The sequence below is a fragment of the Pocillopora verrucosa genome, chromosome 6 (assembly GCF_036669915.1).
Source record: "Pocillopora verrucosa isolate sample1 chromosome 6, ASM3666991v2, whole genome shotgun sequence".
Lineage (NCBI taxonomy): Eukaryota > Metazoa > Cnidaria > Anthozoa > Scleractinia > Pocilloporidae > Pocillopora > Pocillopora verrucosa.
Genome location: NC_089317.1, coordinates 5364559 through 5379337, shown reverse-complemented (window position 1 = coordinate 5379337; position 14779 = coordinate 5364559). Strand labels below are relative to the sequence as shown.

The 14779-nt window shown below is 38.1% G+C and overlaps 1 pseudogene; it reads right to left on the bottom strand.

The window, feature by feature from the left end:
* Positions 1–10588: 10588 nt before the first annotated feature.
* On the bottom strand, positions 10589–14506 carry LOC131768664 (prolactin-releasing peptide receptor-like; annotated as a pseudogene).
* Between the last annotated feature and the right edge of the window lie 273 nt (positions 14507–14779).

Genomic DNA, 14779 nt, shown 5'->3' with positions numbered 1-14779 from the left:
AACAATTCAAGAATAACATTTGTACAGGGAAATTTGCATTTTAGTCAGACTTACAGGTTACAGACTTACGATTGACTTGACTTCAAAGGCCGTGTTTTACATATTTTTTCGGACTGCAAGAGGTCACATCGTTACAGGCAAGGAGTTTTGTTGTCAAGGCGGCATGTCATTAGATCGTTTCCTAAAATGAACTAGAATCTATGTTGCTTCAATTGGGCTTAAAATGATAGACTTAAATTTAGACGATCAAAAGACAAACTTTACTGTAACAAGACCTTTTAAAGACGAGATTACGGCATATTTACTATAAACCGAAATTCTGAAAATCAGGAAAGCAAGATTTATTACATCAAGACCTTTAAAAGCGAGATCACGGCATTTCACTGTGAAAATGTAAAGGCAAATTGTTAAAGTTACCGTCGCATATGACTAACACGTAATCTGACGTTTTACTGATGCATAGCGAATCTACTGGTGAATCCAAGATTTGGTTTAAATGTTTTTGAGTGACCTCTGAAGATGATTGCCAGTAAAGGAGGTAAGGGGAGGAGGGGGGGGGGGGGGGGGTTGTGAAACGCATTTCCCTTCCGGAAAATTTCGAAATTCCGACATTCTAAGGCAAACTGAGTGCGTTTTAATGTGCAATTATTTTTACAAGAAATGTTCTTTATTTCATCAAAATGATGTTAGGTTACGTTAAAAAGGGGCGACAAGTATGTATTCATATGATAATGAGAAATGTTTATCCGGCTATATATGCAGCTAGTTACTTAAACAGTTCAAGGATTTTCCAAAGCGGAGGTCAAAAATTTGCCCTCCATCTGTTCGAATTTACTGAGACTTGCCTTTCCTTTCTGGAACATTTCTATCTTTTTTCCAAGAAAATATGGGCTTATTCTCTCCACTCTGATTTTTTTTCTTCCGTATACCCCTGAAATTTTAAATAATCGAGCATAAACATTGGGGCAAAGCAAAAAAAGGGCAACACACTCGACATACGTGTAATTCGAAGTTCATTGTAGGAATCAAACTTGTTCGGGTCCACAACGATAGCAAACGATCGAGATATAATCACCGCGATATCTCAGCTGTTCAATTTAAAACACTCACGAAAGGTCTGAGGGCCAGGATTATTATATTTTTGATTCCATGCGCGGTTTGAATTACTACGTCTTGTTAGTTATAGAAATGCATCGAGTAGCTGCTCAGCACTCTGTTACGACCTCAACTCTTAACTTTACCAAAATGTACCTGTGCGAATAAGCACATGCGCATGACTCCTGCTACGAACAATGTTGACTCAAGCGTGTTTTAAACATTGCATTCTGGATATGCACCAAATGTAATTCCGAGTGAAGATGGCTCTTTTGAAACGAGAAAACATTCGACCAAATCGTCTTGGCATGAAGAAAATGACTTTTCTAGGTTTTTGCAACAGAAATATTGTTTTTGTTGAAGAGAAATGTCACGATAAAGTTACAGTTAAAGCACCCGATATTTTTTTCATTAAGTCTGTCTATATCCAATTCCAGCTCATGAATTTCATTTGTTATATTCCGAAATCAATCTTGGCTAACGAGCGAACCATTTCTTTGCAACCTAATGCTTCTTCATCTTCAAAAACCGAATATCTCTTCCAAAGTGAAAGAGAAAAAGGAAGAGAAAGTACGAAGAAAGAAAGAGAAAGAGTGAAAAATAAATAAATAAACTCTCATTTTAGGCAGTGACGATTAATGAATACTGCCTTACTGCTCTCGTTGTCGAGCGTTTTCATTGTGCGTTTTCATTGCGTCCTTGAATCTGCAACTGTGAATATCTGGGTAAATGTGGTAACAAATGAGTAATGCATTAATGCTAGTCATGACTGGAGTCGCATTCGATTCAAACTTTCCAAATTTAAAACTGAATAGAAGCTGGCATTTTACATGGAAATTACGTAAATTCGGCTCACATTAAATCTCACAGACGGACTTAGGCCCCGTCCACAAGTATCCGGATATTTTTCAGTATATCCGCAATTTTCTCGCTGTGGTTTGGCTTTTCGTCCACATGTATTCCATGAATACGGCTAATGAATCCGCAACTTTTTCGAAAACGGTTCCTAGAGCCAAGGATCAAGAAAAATAATTTATTACTCACCTTTAAAAGGTTGCTCTCAAATTTGGGCGGAACCTAAGGATACTCTAGGGTAAAACGGAACTCAATAGGCCTGTGAAACGTTGTCGAGTGTCAGGTCATGTGTTCAGAAAAATTGATAAACGTTCGGTAACTTTGAATTTATTTAAGTTATCCATGAAATAGTTGACTTTTTTACGGTACGCGGTGTGTACCGAACCTACGTTTTGCTCAAAACTTGCTCGGAGAGGCAAAAAAATTGTTCGATGTTGCTAATCTGCAAAAAGTTGCTCCAAACGCCAAACGTTGCATACTCAAAATTTGCTAGGCATAGCCGGGCCAGGCTTAGTAGACAGGGCCTTACTTTTTCGCCCTGTCGAATGAATCATTTGGCCGATACGATTTAAACGTGACGCTATCAGACAGGGAAAGTCTTCATCAACAAGACTACTATAATTATGATTTGTTCGGCAAAGTCTCGCTGATTCGCGTTGGTTTCGTATCATGAACTTGAACCGCCTGAGAATTTACTTAAAACCAACCAAAAATTTCTTAAATTGGTTGATGGCGATTTAAAATTGGGATTCTGAAGCTTCGTAAGGGTTAATGCGGCTGTATGTTAAGTTCAGAATAAACAAAATCACTTTCGCGATTCATAGCAAACGTATTGCAGGGTTTTACTTACAAATGATAATCTGCTGTTGGAACTTCCCATGATGCGATGAGATAGCTTATGACAGTTAAGCTATACCGAGTTTCTGCGAAAGTTACACTCTAAGGGCTCTGGTCCACAGAGGCTTAGCAAGCTTTCCACCACTTGGGCAGCTGGCCTTCTTAATGTTACAGGGGTGTTTCCCATTGACAAAATTCCTTGGCTGAAAATTGAGTCAATCGACTTATTTCCTGAGCTTGCTAGCCATATCTTCAAATTATGGGAAATAATAAGTCGAGAATGACATCGGTAAGGAAAAATTAGTTTGTTGTCAAACTTATTACTGATATAATCCTAAAGGTTGTGTTTTACATACGGTTATTGCTAAGCAAGAATATATATCATTTGAGCCGAGGAAATTTGAAGCTTGGGCTGCACATCACAACTTCACTCTAAGAATAGACTTAAATCTGTTTTGTCTCGATTAGGCTGGAAGTCTTTCTTCTTCGTGTTCACATTTTGCGCTTGTTCATACGAAATCGATTTCGCCAACAGGGCCACCTGCCTTAGACAAACTTTGGGAAGACGTAAAACCCAACATTTGGCAGGTTTGTTACGTGAAACATTCACCAATGTTCGCTGTGTTCGCGAGGGTTCCAAAAAGTTTTCAAGTAGTATTTGGAAAGACCTTGGGGTCGAATATGTTAACAAATTTTAAGACACTTTTCAGAGGTTACTCTTTGGACTCTCATAACGGCAAACTTTTAAGAATCCTCTTTTAGTGACTGAGATACAGACTATACCGTTTTTTGACAAACAGATTCAATTTCTTGGTCCGTCTGTCTGCTCAGACATCGCGCACTTATAATGTCAGATCGTAAGATTGAAAAATAGTTGTTATTTCAGCTGCAGGCGATTGTGTAACTGACGTTTTTACCACACATCGACGTCCTCTCTGATGAACTCAGACCTTAATTTCAATGTTTTAAAGTATTAGTTGTACTCAGACTTAAGATCAAATACATTGATCGCTGGTATCCTTTTACCTTCAGGAAAGTCATACCAGCGCAAAATATTCACGATCCCATAAAATTAAACAGGGCAGTTTTTCAGATTGAGTTAAATTAACGTTGTTGAAAGCGTAAAAAGCCTTCATTGCTGTAAACATAGAAATTTGCACGAAAATTTCCACGGTTAATGAAGTGTTTTGAAACATGATTGATGTCTGATGGTTTTTCTTTTTTTTTTTTTTTTGAAAGGTGAATACTCGTCTGACGCTGTAGCATCGCTTGTCTCTCAATCTGTGGACGTTTCGTGAGATTTGTATGATAAACTTACAAAATATCTTTCTCAGGATATTTACTAATGAACAGAATTGACCTCAACAAAGAAATAACGATCGGTGTCGTAAACAGGATGTTTTAATTTGTCAAATTAATAAGTCTATTATTTTGATTCTTAGCCCCTGGAACCTAATTTATCAGGACGAAGCCCAGCTTGGGAATAGATATATTCGTGTTATTATTTCATCAATGCCAAAATCAGGCAGCAAAGCCAAGTTGACAAGGGGCAATTATATTCCACAACATTGATATGTAATCCAATAATAGGCATGTTAAAATTAGGAAATAATTTGACTTGGTTGTGTCCAAATTCAGGAAACTTTTTCGCCGTAATGTGTGAATTTGCACCAAACACTCCACCACCGTTTTATTAACATGTGCACGTTTTTTTTTTTTTTTCTAACTGAATGTCTATCACAGAAGCTTTGCAATTCTTGATAAACCAAAAATAAAATAAAAAGTACAAAGTCAAAAGAACAGAATAAGTGATACTGAAAGGCTAGGAAATCAACTGAAACAATTTTTTGTTTGGGATTCCTCGATATCTCACTGTTTTCCTTAACCCTTTCACTCCCAAGATCTCATTAGTAATTCTCCTTACTGTCTGCTATACAACTCTTATGATGTTAGCTCTGAGAATTTGGTATTGGATCAACTAATAATCCCCTAGCTGATATATTTGTTTTTTCTTATCACTTGCCTGTTTGATATTGTATTGATTTGGTAAGGAGAAATTCTGTCTTGGTCACTCATGGGAGTTAAAGGGTTAAGTAAGAAAAATATTAGAACCGTGCATTATTGCATGCAGGGCTTTTTCTCCACATTTCTTGCAATGAATAATCCAATAAATGAGCGTAAACAACGTAAAAATATGACGATACAAGAGTGAAGATTTTTGACTCCTCTTCCTTCTGTTCACAAGGCAATGTAGCACTGTGGATCCAGTAGTATCCAAGAAAATTACTCTTTCACTGTTCACACAGAGATGCCTAGGTGTCATTTGCCTTGAAACAGACCAGTGTTCAATTACAGGGGTTTGTAAGGTCTCCTTCTGTATGTATGGATCTGAAAAATTAAAAGAAAGTGAATTTACATTACATGGACATTTTCAAAACAGGATGTACGAATTCATCAACACTATCTTGGCTGTGATTTGAACAGGTGTTGGTGTAACAAGACTAGCTTGACTTTTGAGCAGATAATGTTTTATCGAAGTTTAGCTTTACTAAAGCTTTTGTATAACCGTGGGTTTACTGAAGCAAATTGAAACGGATCCCTTCCGTGAATTCGTTGGAACTAATTCGAGCTGAGAGAGAACTGGTAAGATATTGCAGGCCAACGACGAATTTTTGAAAAATCAGTTCAAGTGTCACGGATATAAAAGGGAAAATTTCTAACCTCTCCTCTTATGTAAATGGTTTCAGGGAAATCGAGGTTTTCACGCTATGAAAAAAAAAGAATTCAGGGTTTAAGTATACTTCAGGCCTCATACAATCTCGTAAATTCACGAATAACCTTTGAGCAAAATTCACGCGTCGCGTTTTAACTTTGGCCTTCATCACGCGTCACGTGCAAACCTAAGTGATGCACCAGTTTATTCATACCTTAAGTTTCCTCTTAGAAAATGATTCTCTAGAGGGTCCAGCAATGATTGTGATGACTCTTGCAAAGATTCGGCACCGATTATTTTTGGAGAAATGGTCAACTCTTGTTCCTGTTCTGTACAGATACGCAGCTGCTGGTTGTATTATTTTAATGCGCCATACTTCGAAATGCCTTGCAATTGTAAAGCCTTGTACATACTAAACCCTTTTAAATTTTTAAATTTTTTAATTTTCCATACTAAGGAAACAGATCTATTTTTCTTTGTCCCGGCGGGCTATAAGTACACTGGCGGCACATTAGGCATGCACTCAATTATGGTTAATTATAAGACTAAAGAGCCGCGACGCCAGCGATTTTAAGAAGCACCGATTTCGCTTAATGAATACTAACCTTCACAGGCTTAGCGCTTACGGTAGGCCTGGTTAAAGATGTGAAGTCTCCATTCGTATACACTATATACCTCATCGGCGAGCAAAGGTTTAATATTTCGATTAGAACTCGTAAGCTGTGCACTGTGCAATTTCACCAACGAGGGACAAAAGTCCCTTCAACCTATTGTTCTACAAACCGCTAACATCTGCTCCCAATATCCTAATAATCGTATAATTAGGCTTTAGTCAGTTTTGTTTGCTATGCGCTCTTGTCAGACTCTGGGTGGAGTTGGCATGTATCAGTCGAACAAAAATATTTCAATCGATGATGGCGAGCATACCGGTACGGGAATCCCCACCAGAGGAAAGACTTCCCAATGAAGATCACTGGGTTGACTTCGATGATTCAATCAATCCTTTGAATGTAGGATCTTTCATTTATGGAAAAATAATTCCGGATTTTGAGAGTCAATTAGAAATTGAAGGTAAAGCTAAAAACACCTGAATACAAAGTATCACAAGCAGTCCAGTGTCGATAACTTTTCAAATTTCAAGGTTAAGAGATCAGAAGTGTTATCAACAGAGTTGATAACGTGAATTGGCCACCTTAAAGAGTTTAAAGGCCGACGTTTCGGGCGTTCGCCCTTCGTCAGAGCGATCGAGTAACGATAAATATAGACTAGGTAACGATAAATGGTCTGAGCGAAACTTTGTTTGCCAAACACAAGTTTGCGATCTCATCGATATGAATACAATTTTACCAAACGCTTATCGAATCGTCATCTCTGAGTCTATCACTTATTTACGAATTGTATGTTTTCATTCCTGGATTGGAGATGAAGAACCCACAAACTTTTGATAAAAGCACGTTTTAGGCCAATTTTGTTGTTGCGAAGATTGATACGATGCTTAATTCACTTCGGTTGAATTACACTTCGATGGAAATGAGTGAATTATTTCAGATTTCTTGGATTCCGTCGTTGTTTTCAATGTAGAACCCGGCCAAAACCAGAAAGCGCCCTCACAATGGCTTTGTAAAGTGGGTCTGCAGTACATTATCCTTTTCATTGGTTTGTGACTTATAAGGCAACATTGCACGGTTTGATTTTTATGATTCTGAAAAAAGTTGCAGCTGACAGAGAGGGAGGATTGTTTTTTCCTAGAAGCTTATTTTCGCCCTTTAATTGAGATACAGATGTAGCATAAATACTAACTGTAAACATTGATATTAATTAAAATCTGTGATACTGTTAATTTAGTTTTCCTCTGAATAGGGAATAAAGTTTTCATTAGAAGGTTGAGCATTAATTTCCCTGTAGTCTTTTTCAAGACAGTGCAAGATTTAAATGATATATTTGCTCTCTATTTATCACATATACAAATCTTTTAAAATAGGTCAAAGGACCGAAATTGTGACTAGTAAATATATTTTGCCTAGAGTGGATTGCTTATTTGCTGTATAACAAACTTCAATTGTATTAAATTAATGATATTTTTCATTAATTTTTTTGTATTCGGTCATAAAATAAAGTGATGTGACTTAAACTGTTTGGTTTATTGCTTACTTTTCTAACATTTTAATATTCGAATTTAATCATGTGGCATTAAGCCATGTGCTATTTTAGGTAACATAATTTCTGTTGAAAGTTAATTGACAGAATATTTGTGGCATCTGCTATTGACTAGTTAGAGAAAGACTTTTATATTCCTGTATCCATGAGTGAATTACTGGAACATCTAGTGTATGAGTGGTCACTGTGTTTCTGTGAAATTCAGTGTATGAGTGCTCACAGAATTTCTGCGATACCTTGTGAATGAGTGGTTGCAGAATTTCTGTGACACCCAGCGAATGAGTTGTTGCAGAATTTCTGCAACACTCAGTGTATGAGTGGTCACAGAATTTCTGTGACACCCAGTGTACGGAGTTGTCACAGAATTTTTGTGACACCCAGTATATGAGTGATCGCATAATTTCTGCAACACTTTGAGTATTAGTGGTCACAGAATTTCTGCAACACCCAGTGTATAAATGGTTGCAGAATTTCAGCAACATCCAGTGCGTGAGTGGTAGCAGAATTTCTGCGACATCCAGTGGCCTAGTGGTTGCAGAATCTCTGCAACACTCAGTGCATGAGAGGTTGCAAAATTTCTGCAACATTCAGTGACTGACTGTTGGCAGATTAGACGGATTTCCTCTGCATCTTTTCATGATTGTCCATTAACACATAGTTTCTTACGGACACGCTAAATATTGCAGAGGAAAATGTAAAATTTCAATTTATTTTAAATTTTTTCCGCTAGGTTTGATTACTTTTTAAGTGATTACCAAAACTTGTAGAGGAAAATCATTAATTTATCCAAAAATGTGCTATTTTGGAAAACACAAAATAGTTTGGAAAGCGTTCTTGAAGTGAGTGAGTATATTTAGTTCTCCAAGATTACACTTAATTAGACCTAAAAGCCTTGATGACTATTTCAGCAAGAAACAATAACAAGGTGATACTAGAAAAACCAAATGTGCCTTTGTTCCAGAGGTACATCAGCCAGTGTTTGCGGACACATTTACAGGTTATATTGTTGCTGCCATCCTCGGAAAAGCAATATTCCCAATTACCCTTTCCTGCATACTATAACAATAAAGTGCCCGGCTGGAGGGTTGAAAATGAAAGCGGCATTTTCAAAATCAGCTCCATCCTCATTTGCCAGAGGTACGCAATTGATAGCCTCTTCTAGAAATTTGACACTTGTTTCGTCGTGTTCACTGAGACTTTCCTTGTTCTGTATTTTTTTCGACTTCTTCTCTTAGAGCACTCGCGGTTATTTTCTTCACGGGAATTCTTATTTTTTCTAGATAATCCTAAAATGATATAGATGTTATCAATATTAGGAGAAAAATTAGTATGGCGAAAGAAAAAAAAACACAGTAACCAGGTCAACCCACAAGTATCGCCAGAATCGCTGGGGAGTAGAACTCAGGCCACAGCTACATGTGAGGAGGCGATTGCTCCCACTCCTCCTACTAAGAGTCTCCTCCCCTCCCCCTCGAAAGTTTCTGATGAATATTTAAGCAAGTATTGATTGCCGATCTTATCACTATGCTGGACTGCCTTGTAACGCAGCTCCGTAGTTTAAGGCCCCATGGGAAGGTCTGACGTTCAAATTCTTAACGAAGTTTTTCAGGTTCCCAGCGGCTTGCTCGTTTTTAAATAAAGTGCATATTTCCTTATGGTATTCTGTAGAGGGATTGCTGAGCTCCCCTTGAAAATCTCATTTTTTCATATTGTCCCCATTTTGTCTCTATGAAATTGGAAACCTGAAAAACAAAACTAATGCCCCATTACACAGAGCTCTCACTTGGATTTCAGCTGAAACTATCATTGTGTGCAACAGAATTAAAGAAAACTGTGAGGGAAAGATTGATTAGTATCGATGAGAAAATTATGAATAAACAAAACAAATTAGTATATAGCGGACAGATGAATTGCGCTTTTCGCGCGCGCTAATTAGTTAGCTCGCTAGTAAGCTAGTGAAATACCTCGTTTGACAGCGCCTATCGTCTCAATATTACTATACTATAGTTCTGAAAATTGAACTCTATTTCTCTATACTCTTCTGAGATGTCCAAGCCCCTGAATATTAGCTCCATTTTCTCTTTTCCTTTTTGGGTTTTTTTTTTGTTCAAGATTGCGTTATTTCAGAAAAAATTCAGACGAAAAAGAAAGAACAAACATTACAACCTTAAGGGAGATCGGGTGGCCAAGTGGTTGGCGCGCCCAAATCTAAACAGAATGAGACGATTCTTGGTCCATCAGCACTTATTTTGCTTTAATTGTGTATGTCATAACCGAAGGCTGTTACAAATCTCCTTTCAAGACAGCTAATTATAAACTGAAATAGTTTGTTACATTATTATCGCGAAAACGGTAAGGAAATACTCTTAATTAATGCTACGCGGAGCACTGAAAAAACATGTCAGTTTTTCCTTTTTGAACAGTACCCCTATGGGGCTTTCATAGCCATTTCAATCAAATTGGAAAACAGACGTTGTAAATAATCATGTTTAAAAATCCCAACCAGCAGTGGGCACACCAGTTGGCTGTATACAAAGCGAGTCACGGAATCGACCCGAAGGAAAAACGAGAACAAACCAGCGAGTCATAAGGTAGAGGGCTTGCACCCGTGAACACCAGATCACTATTTCAGCACCCTCACTACACTGCCTCAAACATCAAAGAAGCAATGCCAGTATGCCTCTTCCTATAGTTCACTCTGCAACGGATCCCCCTTTTTATTCCTACCAGCCGATAGAACGGTTCTTGTCGAAATTAGTTGCAATTATCAATTTCTCATGAAATTACTCGGATTGCTACAGTAACTTTTATGAAACCGTATATAGGTGTTTGTATCATATTATCTAATTAGTAATACGCAAATCTGTTTTAAGCGAGTTTCCATCTCACAGTTACCAAATTAGTAATAAAAGTTTCATGTTATGAGAGAGATTATACTCTTGATTCTTTCTGGATTGCTTCATTTTCAGGTGGTAAGACGGCATCTGATCTTTTGATAGTGGTACTTGAAGGCAACCGGCTGCTTTTTCTACTGACGATCCTAGTAAATGCAGTATTTATCTTGGTGCTCAGAAAAATGTACAGCCATGGGTTAACGGCACTGTTGGCGTGTCCAAACCAAAAACACACAAAGCTGACAATCGGCTGTATGTGTTGGTCAGCCTTAGATGCGTGAATGACGTACATCATGTGGACCACTTGTGGTGGGAGCCAACATAGGGCAAAGGCACAGGTAACAATAATAAGCATCCGAACCACTCTTCTCTTGGAGGTTTCTTGTTGCGCTCGATTTCCTATCAAAGTATTCACTCCAGGTGCAACATTGAACCATAAATTCCATGCAGTGATGGTATACAGGAAAGAAATAATGACCAAGGGAATGAGATAGTTGACGACGAAAAGGAGGAGGTATATTCCTCGAAGAGCCCTATCTGGATCACCCAAGATGTAAACAGATAGCATGCATTGGGAATTGTGGTCCTCCACGGTTTGAACAACAAGAAAAATGGACATGGAGACCAGTGACCCGATCCAAATAAATGGAACGGTTAGTTTAGGCTTTCGAAACCAAAGATGGCGGCGGAGGGGATGAACGATGGCATAGTACCTGTCGATCGCCATGAAAGTCAGGCAGAGGATGGATGCTGTTAAAGTGACATAGGCAATGTATACAACACCTTTGCACATGACCTTTCCAAATACTCCCGGGATCATCCACAAACCACTTGTATATATCATGGAAATCGACCAGGGCATCACTACCAAGGTTACAAGCAAATCAGCGATGGCCATGTTGACGAACATAAAGCTTGTCAGTGATCTGACTTCAGGTTTCTTCCACACGATGTAGATGAGAAAACTATTCCCTGCAAACGCTAGGAGCATCGTGATTGCGTAGAGTACTGTGATGATCCATTCGTTTTCTGGTTTCATCTTTATTCCCTTTTTTTCTGTCGCTAAAGTTGAATAGGAAAAAACTGTTATTACTGCATAAATAATCAGTAAATGGAACACCCATGGCCCCCTAAAATCTTATGCTATACCAACCTGGGGTGTGATGAGAGTAATAGATTTTGAATTCAAAGGAAACAAATATATATTTTTTTTGTTTATTTTAAACTAAGTTCAGTTTGGTTAAGTCGATGATTTTTCGGGGCGTCACTGAAGCTGTGAACAGGAACGGAAATACTGGAAACAGGAAAAGGAATGCAGCAGGACTTTTTGATTTTCTCCGTAAATAACACTAATGAAAAAATCTTAGCATTGAAGTGATGGTTAAGCATTTGTGCATAGGAGTATTAAGCATTCCCTTCCTCAAAATAAATAAAAACTGGTCTTTGTTGTTGGTTTGCCTTTATGACGAAAGTGTTTCTCATTCGTCATCTTCTCCTTCGTCATGTTCCGTCCCGATGAATAAATATAACTTTCAGAAATAGTTTTTTTTTTTACTATTTTCAATTTTCTGCACGGTTCCTTCATTTTTCCGCATAATACCAATAACGAAAATTATCAGAAAGAAACGATAACAATAACATAATATTTGTTATAACAAAACTTTTATTCTCAGTTAAATATCCGGTAAAATAAAAATTAACAGTAAAGATAATGTATGATATCTTATTGAAGACACCGTTGGCGCATGCATATAACTATTTTTGATGGACTGTAACGTTATTAGAATTAGTTTGGAAACAGGAAATCGATCTGCCTATATATTCGCCTTACAAAGTCAACTTGTTTCCCTCCAAATTATTGTGAGTTAAGAAGCGTTGAACGTCTTATGGCAACTCAACGTACCTGCGATAGAATGCACTGAAGTCCGCTGTCAGCAAATAGACTTGTGGCCTCTTAGTACTAAAGGAAGATTAAAAAAAGGGAAAAGTTTACCTTTCAACCGCACTGATCCAAGCGTTTTTTCAGGTTGATCTAAAGTAAGAAATACGGTATACCTTTGGAGATCGATAAGGTTGCTTCCCCAGTCTAACGGTGTTAGAATTCAGTGGCCCGAGACTGATGAACCCTGATGAACTAGAGAGGTTATCCTGATCACTTCTGTTTTCAACCATTTCAAAATGATTTGCTATGAATATTAATGCGGATTTCGAGTGCATCTCTTCTAATCAGCCAGAAAGGAATATCAGACATAAATATTTGTATGTGAGGGTTCTGACATGGATCTCAAAACCAACATGCCTCATATTAATTGTCAAGGCACGTACAACAGGGGCTTACGTCTTCCGCTTTGAAAGTCACAAAGAAACTACTTAGAGCTCAATTAAGAGGTCAAACTTATGAACACCGTTTAGAAGCTATTTGTCTTCGAAGCAGGCCTGATATGATCGATGTGTGTTGGGTTACATAGAGGCATAGGGTTTTATATGAATGTTACCTATAACTTATTGAATATAAGGATAATTATTCTTTACCGTCGAATTAAGACATGGCACATGTCATTTTCAGTCCGTTCCTACAGATAATCCCATTTTTGCTTTACATCTCCTCAGTGATTTTAATTCGTAGACTCGAGTATTAAAAAAACAAACAAACAATAGGGAAACCCTCTTTACGTGCGGCAATTCAAGATTAACTCAAACAGCAGATTTTGTACTTTCTCGCGAGTCTTAAGGCAGGTGCTCCGTATTTTAAAACTTATTTTAGTGAGTAATTAGCTACATGGTCTCACGAACAGTGTGACGAACCAAAGAGAAAGTTGCCTTCGGTTGAATGAACAATTTTAATGTAGGAAAATGTAGGAAAGTGGAGGAAATCTGGGGGAAATTGCGAAATTATGGTCTATGTATGTCATTTTACTTCTTTGTGAATTTGTCGGTTTGTTCTTGATCACGACCAGCTGTGAATCAATGACAAACCTTCAGTCCAATTCGGTCTGTAATTATACGAGTGATGACAAAATCGGACAACCGCGCAGCAGAAGTCCGATTTGTTTATCACGAGCATGATAACAAACTGTCCGATAAAAAAAAGTACGCAGAAACAGGTTAAAAATACACCGTAAATTTTTTCCGATGAACTTTCGCATCGCTTCGACCAAAGTCCCTCAGCGCTATAAATAACAAAAGGACTATTGTTTCATACTTACTGTGAGAAGTTGAGCCGGAACAATAGACCATTCTTGATACGAGTTCAGTGTACTTTGGCATAGAGCCCCGTGGCTGCCTTGTTCGTTCAGTTTAAAATGCTAGCAACAGTGAGCACAGATGGGAGATGTTTAAGTTTTTAAAATACTGTGCGATAGTCTAAGAGCTCGATAAATGAAATGACGCTCATCTCATGTGACATGATGGCTGAGCAAACCAGAAATGAAAAACACGCATGTACAAGTATGGTTGTATCAAGCGACGATGCCTACGTAGATGATAATAAAACTGGCCTAGAAACCCCCTCGCGATCTGAGAGATTCGAGCGGGATACCCCTATTACTGGATGATTAGTTCATTGGCAAGCCAGCAGAAGTTGTTGCAGAGGGGCTGCTCTGAGTTGCGGATTTTGGTCTTACTGTGCAATGGGAAACGAAATTAGAAGAGTTTCTAGCCATGGTAGAGACACAAGAAATTGCTTTAAAATAGCATGCGATGTGGCCGTGCAGTGTTGAATGACATAGGTATCAACACATGTAAAAAAACTTTTTTCACGAAAGCAGACAAAACCGCGCAAACCATGCACAGGGCTGGGATCTCTAGCCGATTGGCCGTTAGCTGAGAAGACAGACATTTTGCTTTGAGAGACTTATTAAAAAGAAATTCATCGAAAATAATAGATGATGACTTACCCAGTCTCTTGACAATAGACAGCCAACAACAGTCCACCGTCGATCGTAGCAAAGACCATTCATCCGAGAAAGAATTTTTATTTTAAGATAAGATCTCAGACTCTTCACGGCCATGCGTAATTTGTGTGTGATAGGAAACAAGACAACGCGTGAGGAGACATTTTAAGCTCAAGTGAAATTGAAAACCGTAAAAAATCCGCCTCTCTGCGCTAGCGAGATAACAGTAATTGGTAAAAGAGGCAGGTAGTAGTGAATTGAAGTCCAGACTTTGTACTAGCTTTGACCAAACACAAACAATCACGTCTACTCTGACTCGATTTGTTATTACACTC